General features: G+C 42.7%; 1 long non-coding RNA gene across 1 annotated transcript; it reads right to left on the bottom strand.

Annotated features, from left to right (window-relative positions):
- On the bottom strand, window positions 1-27755 carry LOC138763538 (uncharacterized). The gene is made up of 3 exons (XR_011357636.1): window positions 27615-27755; window positions 7832-7957; window positions 1-508 (listed from the first exon to the last, which is right to left on the bottom strand). It is a non-coding gene; the product is annotated as an uncharacterized lncRNA (long non-coding RNA).
- Between the last annotated feature and the right edge of the window lie 92 nt (window positions 27756-27847).

Genomic DNA, 27847 nt, shown 5'->3' on the forward strand with positions numbered 1-27847 from the left:
TGAGAGGTACAAGTTTACCCAGGACAGGTGGTATTGTGGTCATCTGGTGCTCTGAGAGGTACAATACACCTTTGCCAAATTTAATCCATGCAGTTACATAGCAACACAAGGAGAAATGACATTTTTCACTTGGATTGAAATGATCCAAAAGGCAGATGATTAGTTAAAATGTCATGTTAATACAGGAACAAGGTAATTTTCCCTCAGAACCAGGAAAACAAAATTGAAGGAGTACTCTTTATGCTGATTAACTTTGACCTTAGAGTTCATTGGTGGCATTAATGTTGATCATACTGATGCAAGTTTAATATGTGCCTAAAGCTATTATGTCATTGGAGTAAAAGGATCAATTAAGACTGTTATCTGTATGACTTCAATCAGATTCAGGAATATTTTCAATACCAATGATTGATGATGTTCCGCCAGTTACGGATGTGGTGGGAGTTGTGGACAAACATTATTGAGCTTCTGAGTGTTCAATTTCCTGTGTTGCTTCAAGTGGCTATTTCTGTAATGAAATTAAACAGGATAAATATGCTATATTTGTATTTATACGTAAATATGTGACTGTTTGTTGCAATAACATTAGCAGAATAAACATATGGCATTAGCAATCATATAATCATATAACCACTTACAGCACAGATCAGGCCATTTCAGACCTACTAGTCCATGCCATAGCAAATCCCCACCCTCCTAGTCCCACTGACCAGCACCCAGTCCATACCCCTCTAGTCCCCTCCTATCCATGTAATGATCCAGTCTTTCCTTAAATGTAACCAATGATCCCGCCTTGACCACGTCTGCCGGAAGCTCATTCCACATCCCCACCACCCTCTGCGTAAAGAAATTTCCCCTCATGTTCCCCTTATAATTTTCCCCCTTCAATCTTAAACCATGTCCTCTAGTTTGAAACTCCCCCTTTCTTAATTGAAAAAGCCTATCCACATTTACTCTGTCTGTCCCTTTTAAAATCTTAAACACCTCTATCAATGCCCCTCTCAATCTTCTATGCTCCAGAGAAAAAAGCCCCAGTCTGCACAACCTTTCTCTGTAACTCAGGCCCTGAAATCCTGTCAACATTCTCGTGAACCTTCTCTGCACTCTCTCTATTTTGTTCATATCTTTCCTATAACTTGGTGACCAAAACTGTGCACAGTACTCCAAATTTGACCTCACCAATGCCTTGTACAATTTCATCATAATCTCCCTACTCTTGAATTCAATACTCCGATTTATGAAGGCCAACATTCCAAATGCCTTCTTCACCACACCATCTACCTGAGTATCAGCCTTGAGGGTACTATTTACCATAACTCCTAAATCCCTTTCTTGCTCTGCGCTCCTCAATTGTCTACCATTCAATGTATATGACCTCTTTAGATTTGCCTTTCCAAAATGTAACACCTCACATTTATCTGTATTAAATTCAATCAGCCATTTCTCAGTCCACACCTCCAGCCTTCCTAAATCACCTTTTAATCTACGGTAATCTACCTCACTGTCCACAACACCACCAATCTTTGTGTCATCCGCAAACTTGCTTATCCAATTCTCCATCCCTACATCCAGATCATTAATATATATAACAAATAATAGTGGACCCAGGACCGAACCCTGAGGAACTCCTAGTCACCGGCCTCCAATTGGACAAACAATTTTTTACCACTACTCTCTGACACCTCCCATCCAACCACTGCTGAATCCATTTCACTACCTCTTTATTTATACCTAATACCTCCACCTTTTTTCCTAACCTCCTGTGGGGAACTTTGTCAAAAGCTTTACTAAAGTCCAAATAGACAACATCCACAGCTTTCCCTTCATCAACCTTTTTTGTAAGCTCCTTGAAGAACTCAATCAGGTTTGTCAAGCATGATCTACCCCTGACAAAACCATGCTGATTACTCTCTAACAATTCCTGTACCTCCAAAAATTTGTAAATAGCATCCCTCAGAACACTTTCCATCAACTTACCCACCACAGACATCAGACTTACAGGCCTATAATTCCCAGGTGTGCATTTGGACCCTTTCTTAAACAGAGGAACCACATGCGCCACCCTCCAATCCTTTGGCACCACCCCCGTGGCCAGTGACATCATAAATATCTCTGTTAATGGCTCCACTAACTGTCCACTAGCTTCCCTGAGTGTCCTAGGGAATATTTTGTCCGGTCCGGGAGATTTATCTACCTTTATTTTTTTATATATATATATATATATATATATATATAAACACAGCCATCACTACCTCCTCGGTTATCCTTATTTGCTTCATGACCTCCCCACTATTTTTCTTTACTTCAACTGGTTCAACATTTTTTTCCCTAGTGAATACCGAGGCAAAGAAATCATTCAAAATTTCCCCCATTTCCTCAGACTTCTCACTCAGCTTACCCTCGCTATCTACAAGGGGTCCAATTTTATCTCTCACTAATCTTTTACTTTTAATGTACTTGTAGAAACCCTTTGGATTTATTTTTACTCTGTCAGCCAAAGCCTCTTCATGCCTTTTTTTGGCCTTTCTAATTTCTTTCTTAAGATTCCTTCTACACTCCTTGTAGTCCTCCTTCAACTTCTCAGCTCCCTGCTCTTTATACCTCTTGTACACCTCCCTTTTTCTCCTAACCAAATTTCCAATATTCCTCGAAAACCAAGCCTCCCTATGACTTCCAGCCTTTCCTTTGATCCACTCTGGCACATAACTACTCTGTACCCTCAAAATTTCTTTTTTGAATATCCTCCATTTTTCATTAACATCCTTACCTGAAAATATCCTGTCCCACTCAATACTCCCCAAATCCCTTCTTATTCCTTCGAAATTTGCTCTTTTCCAATCCAGAACCTCAACTTTAGGCCTCTCCTTGCTCTTCCCTAAAACTACCTTAAAACTAACAGAATTATGATCACTAGACCCAATTGGTTCTCCAACATTAATGTCTGCTACCTGACCTAGCTCGTTCCCTAACAGGAGATCCAGTATTACACCGTCCCGAGTCGGTTCTTCTACTAACTGATTTAGAAAACAATCCTGAACACATTTAACGAACTCCAGACCATCCAGCCCTCTAACTGTATGGGTATCCCAATCAATGTGTGGGAAGTTAAAATCTCCCATGATCACTACCTTATGATTTTCACACATATACGTTATCTCCCTACAAATTTGTTCCTCTAATTTTCTTGGCCCATTTGGTGGTCTGTAATACACCCCTATTAGCACCCTCTTGCCTTCTCCACCCCTCAATTCCACCCAAACAGCCTCACTGGTCGATCCCTCCACACCATCCTACCACCTCACGGCAGTAATGTCCTCCTTAACAAGCAGAGCAACTCCTCCTCCTTTTTACCCCCTGATCTATCACATCTAAAACAAATGATTCCTGGAATATTAAGTTGCCAGTCTTGCCCCTCCTGTAGCCAGGTCTCACTAATTGCCACAATATCGTGACTCCAAGTATCTATCTATGCTCTCAGCTCATCTACCTTGTTCACTATGCTTCTTGCATTAAAATATATGCATCTCAGAGAATGACCCTCACATGTATTCTCTTTTTTAACCTTCTACCCTAATCTCCATCCTACCTTTGTTATCTTTTTTATTCCTATCTAGGTGGCCATACTCCCTGGACACTGCTCTCACACTCTGTTCCCCACCCCCCTGCCAAACTAGTTTAAACCTTCCCCCACAGCTCTAGCAAATCTGCTTGCCAGCACATTGGTCCCCCTCCAGTTCAAGTGGAGTCCATCCCTCTTGTACAGGTCTGACCTTCCCCAGAAGAGATCCCAATGATCCAGAAATCTTATCCCTTGCCCCCTGCACCATCTCTTTAGCCACGCATTCATCCTCCACACCCTCCTATTTCTACCCTCACTAGCGCATGGCACCGGCAGCAATCCAGAGATTACTATCTTGGAGGTCCTGTTTTTTAACTTCCTACCTAATTCTACATAATCCTGTTTCAGGACCTCATCCCCACTTCTAACTAAGTCATTGGTCCCCACATGGACCACGACTTCTGGCTGTTCTACTTCCCCTTGCAGAACGCTATGTACTCGATCAGAGATATCCCTGACCTTGGCACCAGGGAGGCAACATACCAACCTGGATCCCCGATCTCATCCCACAAACCTTCTATCTGTCCCTCTCACTAATGAGTCCCCAACTACAAGAATCCTATTCTATCCTCCTTTCCCTTCTGAACCTCAGGGGCAGCCCCTGCACCAGATACCTGACCCCCACGACTCGTCCCTGATAGGCTGATCCGTCCAGCAGTATCCAAAGCCGAATACATGTTGCTGAGGGGCATTTCCATAGGGGCATTTGCACTGGCACTCTCCCTCCTTTCCTCATAGTCACCCAATTCCCTGACTCCTGCCTTCTTGGGGTGACTGTCTCCCTGTAACTCCTCGCTATCACTGCCTCTGCTTCCCTTATGATCCTCAGTTCATCCAATTGCAACTCAAGCTCCCTAACACAGTCACTCATTATATGCAATTGGATGCACCTTTTGCAGGTGTAGTCATCAGGAACAGCTGTGCAGTCTCTGATTTCCCACATCCCACAATTGGAGCACTTAACTACCCCAACTAACTCCATTTCCTCCTTTCTTACTATAATACCCTTTACTAATAAGTTCCTTCTTAGCCCCTGCTCACCGAAGTCCCTCGAGCCAAAGTCCCCACTCCTTCACTGGGCCACTCACTGTGCCGCTCCTCGCTGGCCACTCCCTCCTTTTCTACTCCTTTTATTAGCCCCTTACCAATTAACCCCAATTAATCCCGGCTCCTCCTCCTCCTCTCACCCGACACCAGGCACTGACTCACTGTCTCCTCCGACCCCGAGTCTGACCTGATTGAAGCAAGAAGTTTCCATATGTTCAGAAGAGCTCCGTGTCTTTCCAAATCATTACAGCAGTTCTCATTAGTTTCCCATTTGTGGTCCCAGCAGTAGCCCCAGTATAACACTAATGCCATTCTACCAATCTGGTGGTTTCTATCCACCTTACATTGTACCTCCACATTTAGACCATAAGACATAAAAGCAGAATTAGGTTATTCCGCACATCAAGTCCACTTGATCACTCTGTCATGGCTGATTACCATCCTTTTCAACCCATTCTCTTGCCTTCCCCCCTGTAACTCTTGACTCCCTTCCTGCCTTAAATATCTCAAATGCCTCCACAGGCATCCATGGTTCAATTTCACCACCCTCCGGGTAAAGAAATTCCTTCTCATCTCTGTTCTAAAGGAATTTTTTTAGTATTCTGAGTCGGTGCTCTCTGGTCCCAGATCCATGCACTAAAGTAAACATCCTTTCTACATTCTCTCTATCCAGCCCTTTCAGTATTCAATAGGTTTCAATGAGAACAACCCTCATTCTTCTAAACTCCCGCGAGTACCATCCCAGGGCCTTCAAATGCTCCTCAAATGATAACTCTTTCACTCCAGGGATCATTCTAGTAAATCTCCTCTGGGCCCACTCCAATGCCAACATCCTTCCTTAGATATGAAGCCCAAATATTTGCTCACTATTTCCAAGTATGGTCTGACCAATACCTAAAAGCTCACACAGCCCTGCTATATTATTCTAGCCCTCTCAAAATAAATGCTCACATTCAATTTGCCTTCCTTACCATTGACTTTACTGTCTTGCATGAAGACTCACAAGTCTCTCTAAGCCTCTGATTTCTAAACTTGTTGCCCTTTTAGAAAATAGTCTATGCCTTCATTCCTTTGACCAAAGTGCATAATTAAGCATTTCTCTACACTGTGCTCAATGTGCCATTTCCTTGCCAAATCCCCTAACCTGTCTAACTCCTTCTGCAGATGCAATGCTTCCTTAACACTACCTGCCCTTCCTCTGATACTTGTATCATCTGCAAACTTGGCCTCATTGTTGTCAAATCTGTCATCCAAATCATTGACATGTAAGTGAAAAGAAGTGCCCCCAGCAAACACCACTGGCCACTGACAGCCCACGAGAAAAGCCATTTTTATCCCTTCCCTCATCCTCCTGCCATTTAGCCAATCTTATATCCCTGCTAGTATCTATCCTGTAATATATGGGGTCTATTCTTGCTTAGCAGCCTCATGTGCAGCTCCTTGTCAAAGACCTTTTTAAATCCAGGTAAACTACATCCACTGACACTCCTTTATCTGTCCTTCCTGTTATTTAAAGAATTCCAACACCTTTGTTAGGCAAGATTTCTCCTCCAGGAAGCCATGGTGACTTTGACCTACTACTGTGTACCTTCAAGTACACTGAAACCTCACCCTTAATAATAGATTCTAACATCTAACCAACCACCAGCATCAGGTTAAACAACCTATGATTTCCAGTCTTTTGCCTCTCTTCTTCTTTAGAGTGGTAAGACATCTGCAATTTTCCATTCTTCCGGAACCATACCATAACCGAGTGATTCCCAAAAGATCACTACCAATGCTTCCACAATTTCTTCAGGTTCTTCTTTCAAAAACCTGGGGTATATTTTATCTGGTTCAGGTGATTTATTCACCTTCATACTTTTCAACTTTCCCAGCACCTTCTCCTTGGTAATACCAACTACACACACTTTTGTCCTATTACACTCTCAAACTTCTGGCACACTGCTGCTGTCTTCCACAGTGAAGAGAGATGCAAAATACACATTAATTTTGTCTCTACTTTTATCTCCCAGTGTCATTTTCCATCAGTATAATGTTCACCTTTACCTCTGTTTTGCTCATACTCTTTCTTCAAACCAAATTGCTTTCCCTCTACCACCATCAACTTGCCACTCACCCGCATATCCCCTATTAGCTGAACATCTGCCCTGGTCCTCTCTGCCCTCATGCACAAGGACAGGATTCCTCTTTTCCGCACCCACTAGCCTCCACATCTATCACATCCTCCCCCGCCATTGCCACCACCTACTGCATGATCCCACCATTAGACACACATTTCCCTTTCCACCTTCCACAGGGACCACTCCTTCCATGCCTCCTTTGTTCATTCCTCCCTCCTGTAAGGTAAAAACATCATGAGATGGGACCGGAGAAGGAGTCACCCAGTACTAAGGAGTAACAGAATGCAGATGTGACCTTGTACACTCAAGATAAGCTTGGCACTAACAAGCTGATGAGCAGCAGACTAACAGTGAAGGGTAGCAACAGCTTATTCATTGGACAGTGTAATGGTATGATAATTTACTAAGTATGTGTCCTGAGGTATAAAAAAAAACACCACTTGCTGATATCGGAAGAATGCGCCTTCTCCAACTAACACTGTTAGTTGCAAGTGTTACAATCCGGTAATAAAGAACCTTGATTTCGACTCAGTCTGGTGTCTGACTCACTCATTCTCGAACAAAACAGTCCTAACACTCCCCACCAATTGTCCCCCTTGGGGCCTACCCCTGTGACCACAGGAGATGCTACACTGGCACCCACACTTCCTCCCTCACCTCTATTTGAGGTCCCAAACAGTCCTTCCAAGTGAAGCTCCTGATGGTGGTCTCCTTTACAGAGCGACTGGACGCAGACTGGAAGATTGCTTCATTGGGCACCTCAACTGCAATAGCATGGTTCTTCCAGTGATCACCCATTTCAATTCTCCACCCATTCCCTTGATGACATGTCTATAGTCTCATGCACTGCCAGACTGAGACCACCTGTAAATTGGGGGAACAAAACCTCATTTTTTGACTGGGCACCCTCCAACCAGATGGCATTAATATAAACTTCTCTGGCTTTCATTAACCCACCCACCCCCCCACCCCCCCCTATCACCTTTCCCTATCTCTGTCTCTCCATTCCATCACCTTTCACACAAACATGATAAATTCTTACCTTGTCCCTTTTAACACCTTTTGAATGTCTGGATTCCTCCCCCAGCCAGCATTGTCTGAATTCTAAACTTTCTGTGATTTCCTGCTTCTGGTTCATTCTTCTTATTCCATGAAGAAGGGCTCAGGCCTGAAAAGAAGGCAATACATCTTTGTCTCCTATAGATGCAGAAAAGGCTGGCTGAGTTCATCCAGCATTTAGTTCCTTGATAGCCAGTTTCCCCATCCTCCCTTTAGAACAGTTCTTCAACCTTGGGATAAATTTGTCCTTGTAAGTAAATCTCAAACTCCAGCCACTGCTGCCTCTTCGCTCATCCTTGCCAGTCCACTTCCAATCAACTTTGGCCAGCTATTGTTACATACCTCAGTAGTCCCTTTTATTCCACTACTATACTGAAACATCTGATTTTAGTTTCTCCCACTCAAATTGCAGGGTGAATTCTATCATTTTATGATTACAGCCTCTCAGGAGTTCCATTACCTTCATCTCCCTAATAAACTCAGATTCATTACACAGCATCCAATTCAAAAATGTCATTTCCCTTGTCAGCTCAACTGTTCTAAAAAGTTATCCTGATGGCATTCTATCTATTCCTTCTGGGATCCAGCACCAACTTGGTTTCTCAATCAACCTGCATATTGAAAACCCCATGAGGATTGTAACATTTCACTTTTTATAGGCCTTTTCTCTCCCCCACATCAATTTGCATCCTACATCCTGGCTACTGTTTGGAGCCTTATGTAACTACCAACAGGGTGCTTTTACCCATACAGTTCCCCAGTTCTATGCACAAGGATTCCATATCTTTTGATTCAATGTCTATTCTTTCCAAAGATTTGATTCCATTTTTTACCAATAGACCCATCCACCCCACCCCTCCAACCCAACCACCTTCCTACTTGCCCTTTCAATACACTGTGTGTACTTGGATGTTTAATTCCCAGCTGTGATCTTCTTTCAGCCATGACTTAATGATCCCCACAATGTCATACCTGCCAACTTTGCTACAAGATCATCATCCTTATTTCTCACATGACGGGCATTTAAATGCAAGACCTTCATGACCCTTCTTCAATTATTTTTCCAAACTATTGCAAATAAAATCCTTAATCTAATGTGTGCAATTTTCCCCTATTAACTGCCAACCTTTCTTCACAGTTTCACTACATAGTCCATCTATTTGTACTCTTCTGATGTATTTACTGCCTTTTCATTCTGGTTCCCAGAAACTAGTTTAAACCTTCCCCAGCAGCTCCAGAAAACCTGCCAACCAGGATACTGGTTTCTCCATGCAGTTCGGGTGCAGCGTATACAGATCATGCCTTCCTGAGGAGACATGGCAGTGATCCACAAATATGAACTCCTGCCCCTTGCACTAATTATTCATCCACACATTCATATTCCTGCGCCCCCCCCCCCCCCCACCATCAGCATGTGGCACTTGCTGCAATGCAGAGATTATCACCCCTGAGTTACTACTTTTTAGCTTCCCAACTCCCTCTGCAAGCATACCCTCTATAATACGGTTAATACATTCCAAGCACATTCAGTGCAATGGAAAACCATACTGTTCAAAGCATTATTACAATGCACTTTAAGATAATACATTCCAATGCTATCAAAGGGATATAGATGATCTTTATTGGCAATAAGTGAACATATGTCTAATGTAGTTTGCACCACTTTAATAATTTTTCATCATGAACATCTTTATAATATTGGATAGCATTTTGCAATTCTTGCCAAACTCTAATGTTTCTCTCGATGTTTAGTTCAACATCCTTAAAGGAAATCACAAGCATTGTTGATTTTCAATAAATATTGATATTGTGGTGGCCCGTTACCGTGGAGATCGAGCCGGCACATCACGCGGTAGTAAACAGCAGCATAACACACTGTAACACGTCCCTTAACACAGCGAACCGGCACTGTTGAAAGCTGGAGCAGTACAAGACCAGCAGCCCTAAAATGGCGCTGGCCAAGCTGCCCAGCTAACAGATCAATAAAGGGCTGGGGAAGAAGGATATTCACATGCAAGAATGTTCCCACCCATTATTGTTATTCATTTGGCTAATGTCAGTAAATCAAACAGCGGGAACTCCAACTGTACAAAAGGAGCATTTCCAGCCTCAATAAACCTCAGAGCTTAATCTCCCATATTGCAAGTGTGTGTGTTTCTTTGTAGCAGTCGGCTACAATTGATGACCCCGACAGTTTAGACAGCATCTAAACCCAGTGACTGATAGTGAAGCAGCGATCAGTGCAGTTGGCCTGAAGCTCCCGACCTTCTGGACAGTTTGACCCGATGTGTGGTTCCACCAGACTGAGGCTCAGTTCCAGATTCAGGGCATTACATCTGAGACCACACGGTACTACCATGTGTTCAGCGCCCCTGGATCCAGAAACTGCAGACAGAGTGGCCAACTTCATCCACAAGCCACCATCAAGGCACTTACACTGCCTTCAAAGAGTTATTAACCAAGACCTTTGGGCTTTTGGGGTGAGAGAGAGGGGCATCCACCTGGATGGGCGAGGGGACAGATCCCTGTCAGCACTCATGAACGAGATGCTGGCCCTTCTGGGAGACCACGAGTCCTGCATCATGATCGAGCAAGAGTTCTTGGAGGACATCCAACTGCTCCTGCCTGACAATGAATTCAGCAACCCCCAGAAAGTCGCAGCATGGGCAGATATTCTGAGGAAGAAGAAACGGAAGTGCTCAGCTATCATGGGGCTCATCACAAAGTCTCACAACCAGACCAAGACATGCCCTGGAGAGGAGCAGCAGATGGTGCTCCGAGGCCCGTCGATGCCAGTCGCCCTGTGACTTCCAGGGAAACGACAAGCCCAGACGTCGCTGATGGCCTCGGAGGCTGGCCATTGATAGAGCCTCTTGTACAAATGGGATCACCTTTCCAGTAGACAATTCTTTGTGATTATAGGAGCGGAGATCAGCATGATTCCCCCGACATACGCTGCCCTCTGAGCTAAAGTACAATGCTTTCGACAGAGAGCCGCCACTTCGGGTACTTCCTGGAGGGAAGAGATTTCATGGACCACAACCCATTGACATTCGCCCTGGCCAAGATCTCCGACCCCTGGTCAGCACGCCAGCAGAGACACTTGTCTTGCATCTCAGAGTACACCACCGGATGTCTTGTTGAGACAGAGCATCGACTCTCTGGCTAACAGAGTGGATTTTGTGGTACTGATAGAGGCACAGCAGCAAGACAATGAGATACCTCAGTACAGGACCGCTGTCACATGGCTGCAGCTTCAGGACATCCCAGTCGACACAGGTAATACTACACTTTACACTTCTGTGTGATGTGGCCACCAGGCAGGTTCGACCTTTTGCTCCAACAGCATGAAAGCAATGAGTTTTTTTACTCCATCCACAGGCTGGCATGTCCATCAATCAGGACCACGGTCCGGTTGGTGGCAAGCAAGTATGCGTGGCGGTGAGCAAGTATGCATGGCATGGGTTGGAGAAGCAAGTCAGCAGGTGGGCCAAGATGTGTATGCAGTGTCAAATAGCCAAGGTACAGCGCCACACTAAAGTCCACCCACAGCCTTTCGAGCCAATGGAACGGAGGTTTGACCACATTCACATGTACATAGTGGGACCCTTATTAGTCTCACAGGGTTTTCACTACCTGTTCGCGATGGTCGACAGTTTCACCCAGTGGCCAGAAGCAATCCCCCTGGCCGACACATCCACCAGTTCCTGTGCCAAGGCACTCATCTTGTCCTGCATAGCAAGGTTCGGGCTACCATGCCACATAAACCTCTGACAGAGGCACACAATTTACCTCCAGCCTGTGAATGCTAACCTATGGGGTGCTCAGCTACACCACACGACAGCAGGTCACCGCAGTCCAACAGGATGGTGGAGCACTTCCACAGGCACCTTAAGGCCACCCTTATGACCAGACACAAGGGCCCCAACTGGGTGGATGAACTACCATGGGCACTGCTGGGTATTCGTACAGCCCCAAAGGAAGACCTCCTCACATTCTCCGCTGAACTAGTCTACGGAACTCCAATGGTCCCAGGGGATTTCATCCCACTGGCCAGATGTCAACAGGAGGATACAACCAACTTCCTGGACAGTCTGGAGGAAACCTGGCTCCGATCCCACCCTCCAGACATGGGCAAGCCAAGTTCAACATCCCTAAAGAACTCCAAAACTTTGAGTATGTGTTCATGTGCAGACTGCCACACTATCCACTGCTACAGAAGCCCTACGAAGGCCCCTTCCGAGTCACCTGGAACAACAAGGTCACCTTCAAAATGGACATCAGTGGCAAACCAGAGGTCTTTACTGCAGACAGGCTCAAGCTGGGACACATGGACCCAACACAGCCCGAGGAGACGCCAGCAACTCGACGCAGAGGCAGACCACCAAAGACATTGGGGACTGAATCAAGGACACTATGAACTGTAGTGCTGGTTCTGGGGGGCGGGGGCAGGGGGGTGGTCATGTGGTGGCATGCCACTGCGGAGATCGAGCCAGCACATCGCACGGTAGTAAACAGTAGCATAACACCTTAACACAGCGAATCGGCATAGTAGAAAGATAGAGCAGTACAAGACCAGCAGCCCTAAAATGGTGCTGGCCAAGCTGCCCAGCTAACAGATCAATAACAGGCTGGGGAAGAAGGGTATTCACATGCAAGAATGTTCCCACCCGCTATTGTTATTCATGCACCTGATGTCAGCCAATCAAACAAATGGCAGGAACTCCAACTGAATAAAAGGTACCTTTCCACCCTCAATAAATCTCAGAGCTTAACCTCCCACACTGCGAATGTGTGTCATTCTTCGTAGTTGTCAGCTACAATAATTCCTCCAAGGTGAATTATTTTGTTGGCACTTCGTTAACATTTTCATTTTGCAGCTCATCTTCATATAAACATTGTCAAACCATTTGAATGACATCATCAAGTTCACTTGAATGCAAATTAATGCACTGGTGCACATGGTCGCAGTCCAAAGTTTCAAATACCAGATCTTTTCCAATTTCCAAAATATCTTGAGACAGTTGCAATTTACACTTCAAAACTAGTGGCATCATTTGCATTCTGCATAGAAGATCACACCAAACACTTCTCATGTTGCTTGGAGTCACTTTAGCTATGATTACTGATGTTTTTAACTCCATTCTTGATAATCTAATCTTTCCAAAACTGTGTTAAAGTTGTGGGATTTTCTCCTCCTGCAGCTTTAATGGCTTGGGAAAATGTCCATCGCAAATAATATGCCTTGAACATGGCATTGACACCCTGATCCACGCGTTTGTGTTAGGGGCAAAAAAATAGTATTGACTTGTTCATTCAACTCAGTACAGCAGTTGAATGAGCTGGTGCGTTGTCAAATAACAGCAACATTTTTAAAACCCATGTTATTATCTCTACAGTAATGTTCAGTTGCAAGACAAAAGCTGGTTGTGAACCAGTCTTCAAACATGTTTTTTTTTAAATTTGATCACCTTCTTACAGGGTGTGCACTTTTTGCAAAGCCCTTAAGAGCCCTTGAATTCTCAGTATGGTACAAAAGCAGAGGGTTTAATTTGAAATCCCAAGGTGCATTTCCGCCAAGTAGAAGAGTCAATCAGTCTTTCAAAACTTTATAGTCTGGTTGAGATTTTTATTTTTTGGCTAAAAAAGTACACAATGGCATCTTTTTTCCAAAACAATTTGGTTTTGTCAACATTGAAAATGTGCTCATCCTTGTAACCTCCTTGGTCAATCTCTTATTTTAGATCGGTGAGAAAGCTTGCAGCTGCATCACTATCAGCTCTCGCCGATTTGCCGGTAGTTCATATATTATGGAACCTCACTCTTTTTTGAAGTTGTTAAACCATCTCCGATGGTGAAGAAGTTTCCCCTACATTTCCATTTTCTTAATTTTCTTTTAAGCTTGTGGTTTTTGGCTGAATTGTCATTTGACTTAATGGAATTCTTTTCTGGTTGCAATCTTCAATCCAGTCATTAAAATGTGTTCCATATTTTCAATTGCAGAACTTCTATGTCAACAAATCACTTTTGTCATACAAGATGCTGTTACCATTCCATGTCTTTGAACTTTAGTTTTACTCTTGATTGGAGTTCATGCCTTTGTCTCGTGCTATTTTAGTAAATATTGCACCATCTCATGTTGCTTAATAATTTCCATTCTTTTCCAATGTTGGCCATTTATTAGGTGTATCACTTCCATTGCATTTTCTTTTTCCGCTCATATTGTTGGTAAGGGTGCACTTTTATACAACACAATTAAAATGCACCTTTATCATAGAGTAGCCATGGGCTTCCCACTTCGAGTCTAGAGCGATACTAATACAAGGTAAGCAATAATGATGTAGAATGATTGTAGCCAAGCGTTAAATTATTGTGCCACTTTTACTAATAAAATGTATCAATTTTTAGTCATTACTATATTAAAATTATAAATCATGTTATATCAAAACCCATGCTATATATAAAAAAATATGTTATACAGGGTATGCTGTATTCATTCTTCAAGGCCTCATCATTTTTCCTCTCCATTACATTGGTACTGATGTGGACCACGGCATATGGCTGCTTACCCTCCCACTTCAGAATACTGTGGACTTGATCTGAGATGTCCCATATCATGGAACCTGGAAGGCAACATACCCAGATGGTATGGCCAGGTTCATTATCCAGATTAAGATCAGTATGGCCACTTCTCTTGTTGGCTGGTCCACATACAGTGTCAGGAATGTTTCTGGGATACATCTGACAAATTCTGCTCCATCTATCCATCTTGAAGTAAGGAGGTTCCAGTCAGTATTTAGGGAGTGTAAGTCTCCCTTAACAACAACCCTGTAATTTCTGCACCATTGCAAAATATGCCTATTTATCCAGTCTTCAGTGTCCTGACGGCTATCTGAATATAGCCTACTCTCAATACAGTGATTGCTCACTTCCTATTTCTGACTTCCACCCACACTGACTCTCCCTTTCTGCATTTGTGATACTATCCCTGACCAGTAATGCTACTCGCCTCTCATTTTACCTCTTATTCTATTCCTTTTAAACCATCTTAACCCTGGTACCTGCATCAGCCAATTCTGTCCTTGCTTCAGCCATTTCTCTGTAACAGCTACAACATAGTAATTCCATGTACTGATCCATGATCTAAGTTCATTTCCTTTATTCCTAATACTCCTTGAATTGAAATACACGTAGACACATTTCAAACCCTCCAACTAACTATTTTTCTGCTTCCTCTCCTGCCTGTCTTTCCTCACAAACCCATAGTATGTTGCATCACCCTTTCCACCTTCTGCCCTTTTCTCTGCCCTCACATTCTGGTTCCCATCCCCCTGCCAAACTAGTTTAAAATCTCCCCAACAGTTCCTGCAAAACTGCCCATCAGGATATTGGTCGCTCTCCAATTCAGGTGCAGCCTACCTTTTTTGTTCAGATCATACTGTTACAAGCCCAGAGGACCCAAAAACCTAGCAGCAATAGACATTCACCAAGACAAATGGTTATTTAAACAAAAGTTGCTTTTAATTATCTTTCAACATGAAAACAGAATCACATTTTAACTTATCACTGTTTACTTAACTAATCTAACTTAACCCCCTTCTAATTCTAAGCACACATGTATGTAATGTGTTTGTAAGTTCAGAAAAGTTCTTTGGTTCACAGTCCAATCTCGCTTCTTATTCCTCCAAGTTCATTGGTTGCAGGCAATTCTTATACTGTGCACAGAAATTAACATTTAAAGTTCACCAGGCTTTGGTGCTTGAAAGATAAATGGTTACCACTCAGGAAGGTTCTTGTTGGTTTTCAGAGAGAGATTTGTTGATCCAGGACCTCCATAATTGATTCCTTCTTAATCAGCTATTTCATGTTCTTGCTGACGAAACTCACTCCCTCAGGGTTCTCCAGATGATAACCTCTTTCTTTCAGGTCACCACAGAGTGCCTTTTAGTTTCTCTTATTTCAAGTGAAACATTAGATAGCCAGTCCTCTCCTCTTGCATGAACCACAAGTGCTTTGACCAGGCTGAACTAAGCTCTTATAACCGGTTTTCCAAATAGGGTTTTCCACATGCAGAAGTAGGTCCATTGAGTCTGCTCCACCATTCTTTCATGAACTGATCCATCCTCCCACTCAGCCCCATTCCCCAACCCTCTCACTGTAACCTTTGATGCTCTGATTAATGAAATACCTGTCAATCTCTGCCTTAAATACACCCAACAACCTTACTTCCACAGACTTCTGTGATAACAAGTATCACATTAAACCCTTGGCTAAAGACATTTTTTCCACATCTGTTTTAAATGGATGTCCTTTTAACCTTTTTTCATTACAGCTCTCATCTACTTCTCCTTTCCTTCTTAGTCAATGGGGTGACTCTGTTCCAAAGACCTGACTACCACGTCTTATACCTGGTAGATCATCCTCCCCAACGGTATCCAAACCAGTATACACATTGTTCAAGGGAACATACACAAGGATGCTCTGCCCTGACTGCCTATTCCCCTTTCATCTCCTAACAGTCAAACACTTACCTGCTTCATGCCTTTTGGGTGTAACTGTCTCCCTATAGTTTCTGTCTATCATCCTCTCTGCCTCAGGAATGATCTGGACATTTCCAGCTCCATTTCCCGAACTCAGTCTGTAAGGAACTGCAGCTGAATGACTCTCTTGTAGGTGCAGTCATCGGGGACAATTGTATTCTCCTACATCCTGCAATCAATGCATTCCACTTGTTACTAAGCAGAGATCTTATTTAACCTTTCTTGTTATCTTCTGCTCGCCAAAGCCTCAAAATCCCCACTCCCACTTGAACTTCCCTTCTTTTTATTGGCTGCAGCTAATTGGCCAATGGAGAGATTTAAAGGAGCACCTATCTCTCCCATTGTTTTTAAACTATTCCTTTCTCGTTCACAGTTCTGCTCAGTTTCTGCCAAGATTTAAATGACCTACCTCTCCTGCTATTTTTAAAATTATTTAAACCACTCTTTTATATTTACATACCTACTCGCACAGTCCCTGACAAGATTTAAATAACCAACCACCTCACCTACTGCTTTTAAACTGTTCCCCTTCTTGTTCACACTCCTGCTCTCAGTCTCTGCAGAGAGACTTGGCAAAATTTCTACCTGTGCTACTGCAGTCACTTTTAGTTCATAACCTTCTGTCTGTTCCACTTTATCAAATGCCTTTTGGAAGTCCATAAATAAAATATCAAACATTTCCCTTATTTACCCATTTTGTTATTTAAAAAAAACTAATTAATTAAACATGAATTTCCTTTTATAAATCGATGCTAGCTTTCAATCAAATCTTCCAGTGCCTGTGAATACAGTAACTAACACAAGCATTGCACTGTCCCATCATATTCCACCCCAGATAAAAATTCAGTGAACATTTAATGAACTGTGGAAGCTGCTGCAATTCAATAAGTTCTACTTATTTTAGCAGTTCCAAAAGAGGACAAATAAAGGGGCATAACTTCAACTATAATGGCAAGGGACTTGATACATAATGTGCACATTACATGTGTACCTCAATTATGATTGTGGTAATACAACCACAGCACTGAGCTGCGTGCCCACCAACCGACTGTAGGGGGCAACCTCTGTATCTGTAGGAAGACCACCTGGGAGGCTGACTCCAATTGGCTGGCTGTCAATCACCGACCTGTATATAGACTTGAGCCACCCCTCCCCAGCCAGTCACATGTGGAGCCATCGAGACTACTACTGGTGTACAACAGAGTTTGTGGATTAAAGCCTGTAGTACAGTCTTTTCTGTGTTTTGCATCTGCTTGCTGCACCACAGCGCACCACAATTTAATCCACTTAAAATTAAAAGACCCCGGAGAGGTTCCTCACGAACGGGAGTTTGGAAATCAACCCCCAACCCCTAGATATCTGGAAGCATGCAACTGAGGCGATCATCCAGACACAGGCTGAGGTGATTAACATGAACCAAAAGAGACTCATGGTACTTCGCACTAAACACACTTTTCAGGCCATCAGAGACTGCTTGGACTACGAACTTGAAGACATCATATCTGCCCGGACCGATAACATCACTTCCGGCCTCATTTCCAGCCAGGTCACCTGACTGCACCGAGGTCACGTGCATCCACCAGCCTGCGCCCAACCACTCCAACTTGCTCACCTCATGGTCAACATGTGCACCTGACACGCCCCACACCCCAGAAGGAAGCCACTGGCTGTTATTCATCACAACCATCGGGTTCTAGCATCCACCACGCTAAAGAAGGGGATTCTCCGTGGACTCAAGCACTCGATGATGGACATCGTTGTCAACGGGAAGGTAACAAAATGCCTGTTTGATAGTGGCAGTACTGAGAGCTTTGTGCACCCGAACGTGGCTCAGATTAAAGGTATACCCCACAAACGTCTCTATCGCCTTCGCTGCCCAGGACCACTCCATCAAGGCACTCGGGTGCTGCTCAGCAGATCTGACAGTGGGTGGAGAAACATACCGAAGGTTCAGATTCCTGGTCATGCTCAAGCTCTGTATCTCTGTCATCTTAGGGCTGGACTTCTAGTTCCACTTCCAAAGCCTCACCCTTGCCTTCGGTGGCCCATTCCGCCCAATCACCAATCACAGCACAAACCCCAGTGACTGCCCCCAGTCCACCTGCTGGCTCCCCACCCTATGGGTGACCCTCTATCACTATAGCTGCCAAGAGCAGGCACTACTGTGCGGCCGACAGGATTTTCATCAAAGCCGAGGTGAAACAGCTTCTGGCAGAAGGAGTTATAGAGCCCAGCACCAGCCCCTGGAGAGCCCAGGTCCTGGTTGTAAAAGGGGGCAGCAAACTGAGATGCCTATCCCCTATCCCGAAAGCCAACATTGTCAATGAGATAGCCCACTATAAGGTCATCTCCACGATTGACCTGAAGTTGGCCTACCACCAGCTCCCCATCCATACCCAGGATAAAACTTATACTGCCTTTGAGGCAGAAGGGTGCCTCTACCAGTTCTGCTAGGTTCCCTTTGGGGTCAAAAATGGGGTCTTCGTGATCCAGCAGGAGATGTACCGCATGGTAGGCTGGCACAATCTAAAGGTGACCTTCCCATACTTGGACAATGTCACCATCTCCCACCATGACCAGCAGGACCACAATTTCTCCGGACGGCAAAGGCACTGAACCTCACTTACAACGTGCATGTTCAGCACTATCCGCCTCGCCATCTTGGGGTAAATCGTGCAGCATGGTATCATTGGTCCTGACCCCAAATGCATGCACCCACTAATGGAACTGCCCCTCCCTCACATGCTCAAGGCCCTCCACAGGAGCCTAGGGCTCTTCTCTTACTACTCCCAATGGGTCCCCCGCTTCTCGGACAACTGCCCCACTGGCCCAAGCCACTACCTTTCCCTTCCCCCCGAGTCACAAGCAGCATTCGCCCACATCAGATAGGACATTACCAATGCCACGATGCATGCTGTGGATGAGACCACCCCATTCCAGGTGGAGTGCGATGCCTCTGATGTTTCCATCGCGGCCACCCTCAACCAAGGGAGTAAACCCATACCCTTCTTTTCCAGGACCCTCCACAGTTCAGAACTCTGGCGCTCTGCCATTTAAAAGAAGGCCCAGGTGATCATGGAATCTGTCCTCCACTGGCGCCATTACATAACAGGCAGGAGGTTTACACTTTTCCCTGACCAGCGCGCAATGGCATTCATGTTCAGCACCACCAACTGGGGCAAGATCAGAAACGATAAGATTTTGCACTGGAGAGTCGAGCTGGCCATGTTCAGCTACAACATCTAGTATAGGCTGGGGAAGTTCAATGACTCCCCCAATGCCCTGTCCCAGATATGTGTCAGCGTGCAGTCTGACCAGCTGCAGGTGCTGCATGACACCCTTTGCCACCCAGGCGTCACACGCCTGTATCATTTCATTAAGTCCCAGAACCTTCCCTTCACAGTACAAAAAGTTCAGACCATGACAGAGTCATGCACGGTCTGTGCAGAATGAAAACCATGCTTCTTCCGCCCTCCACAGGCCATGTCATCAAAGCCACTCGGCCCTTCGAATGAATTAGCGTCAACTTCAGGGACCCACTGCCTTCCATGAACAGGAATGTCTACTTCCACTTAGTCATAGATAAATACTCCCATTTTCCCTTCACCATCCCTTGCCCTGACACCTTCACCGCCACTGCTATCAGGGCACTGATGCAGATCATTACCATGTTTGGATACCTGGCATTTATCAACAGTGATCGGGAGTCCAGCTTCATGTGTGAGGAGCTGCGCCAGTACCTTAAAACGTGGACCATTGCAGCTAGGCGCACACCTAGCTACAACCCCAGGGACCACAGGCAGGTGGAGGGTGAAAATGGGGCGATCTGGAAGGCAGTCCTCCTGGCTCTGAGGTCCAAAGGCTGGTCTGTCAACTACTGGCAAAAGGCCCTCCCTGAGGTACTTCATGACATATCGTCACTCTTGTATATGGCTGGCAATCAGACCCCTCATGAGAACCTTTCCTCATTCTATAAGAAATTGGCAACTGGAGTCTAACTCCCAACATGGATAATGTCTCTGGGACCGGTGCTCCTCTGCAAGCACGTGTGCACCCACAAGTCCAACCCCCTAGTTGAGTAAGTGCTCCCAAACTACACCAAAATCAGGTACGCCAATGGAAACGAGGACACCATCTTGACCAGGCATCTGGCACCAGCAGGGGCCCTGCCCCCCACCATGAGTACCCTGCTCAACCTGCCCACCACAGGTGTCCCTTGACCCACCAGAGCTGACCTCCTTCCCCCCACCACTCCAGACAGCCAACACACACACCCCCTCACTGCCTGATACTGTCCTGCCCACACCACTGGTCACACCAACCACCCCAGACACAGCCAACCCTCAGGCAACCCCACCCTCGCCAATCAATGACCAGGAGCTGACTCTGCAAGGGTCGCAGAGACATAAATGGTCACTGGACCACTTGAATTTGTAAATACTAACTGGCACGGAAACCCACCCCCCCCCCCCCCCCCCAATCCCGGACTCATTTTAACGTATTTAAATGACAAACCTGAGTTTTATTCCTACAATCTGGTGTGTTTATCACATAATTAACATCATTCAGTTTTGATTTAACTACATACGGTCCAGAAAATTTAGCTCTCAAAGGATTTTCACGTGTTAGGAACAAAGCTAACACTTTATTTCTGTCTTAAAATTCCTCACATGAGCTTTCCTGTCAAACAAACGCTTCATTTTACCCTGAGCCATTTCTAAATTCTTGAGACAAGGCCCACACCTTTTGTAACCTATCTTTAAATTTAGAAACATAATCTAGCAAGTTTAACTACATATCCTCATAACCCACTGTTCTTTTATCAACATGATGTCCACTAACATGATGTCCAAACACAATTTCAAAAGGGCTGAAACTTAATGATCCCTTGCTGCGAATAACAGTAAATGAATACCTTCGTTCCAATCTTTTCCATTCTCCAGACAATAAATTCTCATCATATTTTTAAGAGTAGGATGGAATCTTTCCAAATTTCCCTAAGATTCATGATGGTATGCAGATGAAGTGATCTATTTTATTCCCAACTCATAAATCAACTGCTGAAACAACCCTGACATAAAGTTAAATCCTTGATCACTCTGGATCTCTTTAGGTAATCCAAAAACTGAAAAATCTTTCCAAAGCCTTTACCACCATTTTGGCTTTAATATTCCTTAATAGTATAGCTTCTAGAAATCTCAACACTGTACACATAATTGTTAATAAGTTCTGATTCCAGGCTTTGTTTTAGACAGGGGACCCACACAATTCACAATAACCCTAGTGAAAGGTTCCCCAACAGGAATTGGTTGCAAGGGAGCTACTGGTTGACCTTGGTTAGGTTTGCCAACAACCTAACTAAAGTGACATGTCCAGCACCAATTTACAACATCCTTCTTCAAACAAGGCCAGAAAATTGTCTCAAAATCTTATTCATGGTTTTATTTATACCATGATGACCACCCAAAGGTCTACAGTGGGCTAGGTTTAAAATTTCATTCTGGTAAATTCTAGGAATGACCCCCCACTCTTCATTAGTAGGAATATCAAGAGGTCTCCATTTCCTCATCAACAATTCACCCTACAAATAATATCCAAAGGCCATTTCTTTAATCTCCTGTTCACTTACTGCTTTGTCCCTTAAGTCAATAAGATCAACATCTGTCCCACTGCTGAATTAACTCTTTCCTGGACAAAGAGAAATGCTTACTCTCACAATTAAGCTGCTCTTTCAAGACTATTTCAGTAGTGGGCAAGTCTCTATCAACTGGGTCTTCCTATGCTCTCATCATTTATTCAAAGACCTTGTTATAGCACATGCAGGATATATCTTATAATCTTCTTCAACCTCATCCGTACTAGGCTTATTTATTAATCTCAAAACTGACCCAACTTTATCCTCTGCCAAATCATTCCCTAATAAAAATGGGACTCCTTGCATGCGTAACTTTGAAATAACTCCTACCACAACAGGACATTTAACTAATTCTGAATTCAGCACTATGTTGTGAAGAGATATAGATTCTACTTCACCCCCAATACCTCTAATCAAAGTAGTCTCCCCAGTGTCAGTCTTTTGATCAAGAGTTAAAACATTCTCCAACAACTCCAGTATCTCTAAAAATTTTAACTGGGACCTGTGATTCTCCCTCCTTTACTGAAACCAAGCCTTCTGACACAAAAGGTTTGAAAACATCCAAACCAGGTTTGGAACATCTGCTCTCTTTAAGTTCAACAGTTTGAATACATGCTTCTGGTAAAAACCTCCTTTTCTCATCTCTTTTTCAATACTAAACAATTTGCAATAACATGAACTGGTTTCTTACAAAAATTACATACAAATCCCAAAGTTCTGTCCCTTCCCACCTTACCTTCATCTTTTCTTTTAACATTCTCCCCAGACTTAATTTCAGGATTACTAATCTGCTCCACATTAACCTTCTGAACAGGATTATTAATCTGTTCCACATTTACTCTCTAAAAAGAATTTCTATTCTGAAATTTGTTTTTGTGAATCGGAATATTCATCTGCTAACCTTGCTGTTTGCTGTCATGTCCCCACGTCTCTCTCATCCAGGTATAATTAATCTCATTTGGAACACACCTTTTAATTAATTCAATTCATATCAATTTTCTCAATCTGTCAAAATCATTATTTATTCCTTTTGAGGTGCACCAATGGTCAAAACATACAGATTTTCCCAGAGCAAAATCCATACAAGATTGGTTTCATGTTTTCACCAAACTCCGAAATTTTTGACCATATGCTTCTGGAACCAACTCATAAGCTTTCAATACTGCTTGCTTAACAGTATCATAATTTGGCACTTGCTCTGTAGTCAAACTAGAGTATGCAATTTGTGCTTTTCCCCTCAATACACTTTGGAGCATAAGAGGCATTTTTCTTTTGGCCATCTTGCGCTCTCAGCAACCTTTTGAAAAAGGTGAAAATATATATCTGTATCTCCCTCATCAAAAGGAGAAACTAAATTTACCTCTCTACTAGCCAAAAACCTCTCCCCAGGAGTTGCAGCCTCAATTCTCTTACCTCCCTCCATCTCAATTAACTTCTCTAATTTAAACCATGTGTCCCTTTCAATCTGTTCCAAGTCATATTTTCTTCATCTTTCATCAACCTCCCTCTGTTTTTCAGCTACTTCTAACTTGTATTTCCTCTATTTTCCAGCTTCCTCTCTTTGTTTGTCAGCTTCCTCTGCCCCATATATTCTCCATTTTCCAGCCTTCTCTCTTTCTTTTCCAGCTTGGTCTGCATCATATTGTTGTTTCTGCAACTCAAACTTGTTTCTTTCTTTCTTCCACTTCCTTCAATTCCAATTGAAATTCAATAGATCTATCCTCTGGAAAATTTTCTAAGTCTTTATCAACAAATTTTCCCTCACCGATATAAAATTTCACTATTATCCTCTGTATTTGTATTTTCCTCATCCAATGCTTGACTTCAGTCAGCTTTAATGCCTTAGAAATAACCATCATTTCTTCTTTTCTCTTGCTCTGCAGCTCTGCAGGTGATGGTTCTGACAAAAATGTACTAACACTATTGCTGCTGATGTCCATTGCTGCTTGAATATAGCCAATTAACTAATAAGTCACAAAAACTCCAAAAGTTTTAGATCCCAAAACTCCAATTTTCAATCCAAAAAGACAATCTCCCAAATGTTATGGACTCAGAGGATCCCAAAACCCAGCAGCAATAGAAATTCACCAAGACAAATAGTTACATAAACAAAAGTTACTTTTAATTTTTTTTAAACGTAAAGACAGGATCAAACTTTAACTTGTTACTATTAACTTAACCCCCTTCTAATTCTAAGTGCACATGTATTTAATGGGTATGTAAGTTCAGGAATTTGATTCACAGTTGAATCTCAATTCTCACTCCTCCAAGTTCACCAGTATCAGGCAATTCTTATACTGTGAACAGAATTTGACATTTATGAATCTTCACCAGGCTTTGGTGCTTGAAAGGTAAACAGTTACCACTCAGGAAGGTTCTTGTTGGTTTTCAAAGAGAGATTGCTCATTGGACACAAACTGACTCATTCCGATCAGCTCCTTCAGTGCCTTGGCAAATAAACTTGCCCTATCAGGGTTTTCCAGATGATAACCTCTTTCTTTCATGTCACCTCAGAGTTCCTTTTCTGCTTCCCTTATCTCAGGTGAAATATTATACAGCCATCTCCTCTTGTATGGGCCACAAGAGCTTTGAACAGGCTGAACACACAGCCCGTCTTCAAAATGGGGTTTCAAACAAGCTTCCAAAAGTCACTGCAGAAAACCAGCAATCTGTCTGTCTCTCTGTCTCTCTGTCTCTCTGTCTCTCTGTCTCTCTGTCTGTCTGTCTGTCTGTCTGTCTGTCTGTCTCTCTCTCTCTCTCTCTCTCTCTTTCTCTCTGTCACACGAGAGAAAAAAAACCTGTTTGACTCTCTCTGCTTGTACTCTCCACCAAAACAGCTTGCTAACTCCCAAAATCTTATCAGTTTCCTGGGATGGCCCCTTTCATTTGCACCTCGTAGTGAAAATCTTCACCACCTTATGCATAACTCTTGTATTTTAAAATGAAATGTGTTTTGAAGTGTTTGTATCTGTTTGACCCCATAATCTAGTCTCCAAAAACATATCTATACATTATAGTTGTACTCATACAGAAAATAGAAAGGATTCCAAGATCTTTTCCTTCTCAGTGATGAAAATGTTTTGGCGTGTTCAAACATAGATGAAAGGCTTTGGGGTGGCAAGAGCATTCTTGGGACGAAAAGTAAATGGTGGGATTTTTCTTTACATTTAAAACTTTACCAAATAAAAAATCAAATTTAATATATTTCTGTAAAATATTTCATTTTAATTTGTGCAGAAAGGTTGACATCTGGTGGTTAACATGGTCCATCATTTAATCTTTAAAATATTTCTTTTAATCCATTCATCAAAAAGCATTGTTCATTCCACGACTCATTTCCACGAGACCCAGCAAGCCTGAAGTATCTTTGTGGGTTTTATTCAGCATGAGCCAAGATAAGGAAAGTATATTGACCATCAGTTGAAGTTATCAATTAATGGGCATTGATCTCACAAATAGTAACCACAGATGACCAAAGAAGAATTTCTTCCTGAAGTACAACAGGTTAGGAGATCAAACCTAATTCTGGCATCAGAAACCTACTTTGTAGAACTTCACAGTGACCAATCAAATGTAGTAGATATAACATCTTTCTAATTGGGGTCATCCAATTCAAATCACATTAAAAATCAATTTGTAATCTTTCTGGTTTTTATAACTTTAAACTGTAGTTCAGAGAGTAAAATAAAAACAGAAAATGCTGGAAATCCTCAGCAGATAAGACAGAATCTGTGAAGAGAGAACACCAATACCTATGACCGTAGAGCCTTGTAAAAGGTTAGTGACACAGCCTAAGACATCACAGGCAAAACCCTCCCCACTTTCCAGAACATCAACAGGGAATGCTGCTGTCAGAGATCAGAAATAATTATCAAGGATCCACATCATCCAGAACACTTTCTGTTCTTGCTGCACCATCAAGACTTGCAGGTTCAGGAATAGCTGCTCCCATTCCACCATCAAACTCCTCAACAATAAACTCAATTAGGAACTCATTAAGGACTCCTACTTTTGTTTTTGATTATTTTTTTTCCTCTCTGTACTGCACAGTTTGTTTACATTTCTTTATTTGTTTACATGTGTATGTTGAGTTCAGTTTTTTTTTTGCATTACCAATAAGTGGTCATTCTGCCTTGCCCACAGGAAAAAGAATCTCAGAGTTGCATGTGATGTCATGTATGTACTCTGACAATAAATCTGAAATCTGATAATCAGTTAAAGCTTTAGGTCAGTGAGTTGCTGAGCAATAACTTTTGATTACATCATTACAATTAGATTCTCTTCTCCAATCCCAACACAGTATTCACAGATGAGTAAAGAAAATTCAGAGGAATTGCCTTTGGCATCAAGACAACAGCAAGCTGAAGAAACTGAGGTTAATGAAATGAAAGGGAAGACCATCCAGTGAGTAGAATCATTTGTATCATGAAGGAAGATGGTTGTGATTTTCAGAAGTGAATCATCCTGCAACTCCTTGAACTTTAGCAGTACCACAACAGTGAAAACTCTCACTGTTGACCAGAGAAAAAGTTATGCTGGGAATATGGGCACAGCTGTCACAACAACATGGCTGACTCTGAGTAATAAATGCTTCATATAAAGATTGTCCCAAAACATTTCACCCTTTGCAGGTCCAAAATGAATGAGGAGGAACTGTTTTTATTGCTAAGGGCTCAAATGCAAGGAGAAATATGATGAAGTTAATCAACAAAAGAACTCAAAGTTAATTGAGCACGTTTTCTTTTACATAGCAAGTGTTTATGGTTTCCAGTGGTTTGCTAGAGTTGGAGTTGAGGCAGATTCAACTGTAAAGCTCACAAGGGAACTAGAGACATATTTGGAAGATTCAATTTTTTTTAGGGAAATGGGATGAAAACAGTGGACTTGAACTTTTTTGGAATCCTCTTAAATGGAGAAAGTTTGAACTTGATGGGCAAAATGGAATTGTTCCAGATCATAACCCCCCTCCCCTATAATTCAGCAAAGACATAAATTTCCTTGTTGAGTCAAGTCACAATGACATTCAACAATTTGAACTCCAGCCAGAATAAAATATCTTGTCAAGTTAACCAATAAATAAAGCATGGTACATCAGTTTACTATAAAGTTCATAATACAATAAAATCCCTGTTATCTGGAATTCAAGCAACCAGAAGCCTAATGCAACTGGTTAAAAAAAAAATTGTGGAAATTAAATAGCCAAAAAATACAAAAAAAATTGAATTGGCAACCCTGAGTGGTTAGCGGCCAATTGCACAATATACAACTTCAAGCAACTGGAAAATACACTTCTCCAGCATTTACTAAGTGGCAGATACTGCAGGCTTTATTGTGTATGATTTACAATGGTCACTGCAAAAATTTATCATGGATTCATCAACTCCATATATCTCTCTAAACCATCAAGGTTGAGATCCAATATCTAATGAGTGTCACCAGCTTATAGATTCTCTCCAAGACATTCATCATCCTAATTTGATGTATGCCACTGAGCCATTCTCTTCAATTTATCTAGCAAGTTCTCTGCCTAAAATCAATGTGCAGTTCAAAGGAAAGGTTGAGCAATCTTTAAAGAACCTGGGGATACTCACCAAATACAATCCTGTCAGAAACACCAGATCATGTATTTGAAGCAAAACAATCCAATTTTGATAAACTCCTCTTTTTATAACCCAAACAGTTAAAATTAACTTTTTCATAATGATTCAGATTTTGAGGTAAAATTATTTCATTTGAGGTTTGGCAATATTTGGAATGTATACTGTTGACATAATTTTAAGTTCATTCAACTAAAATGTCATTATCCAAATAGATAAGGAGTTGA

Source organism: Narcine bancroftii, chromosome 5 (assembly GCF_036971445.1).
Source record: "Narcine bancroftii isolate sNarBan1 chromosome 5, sNarBan1.hap1, whole genome shotgun sequence".
Lineage (NCBI taxonomy): Eukaryota > Metazoa > Chordata > Chondrichthyes > Torpediniformes > Narcinidae > Narcine > Narcine bancroftii.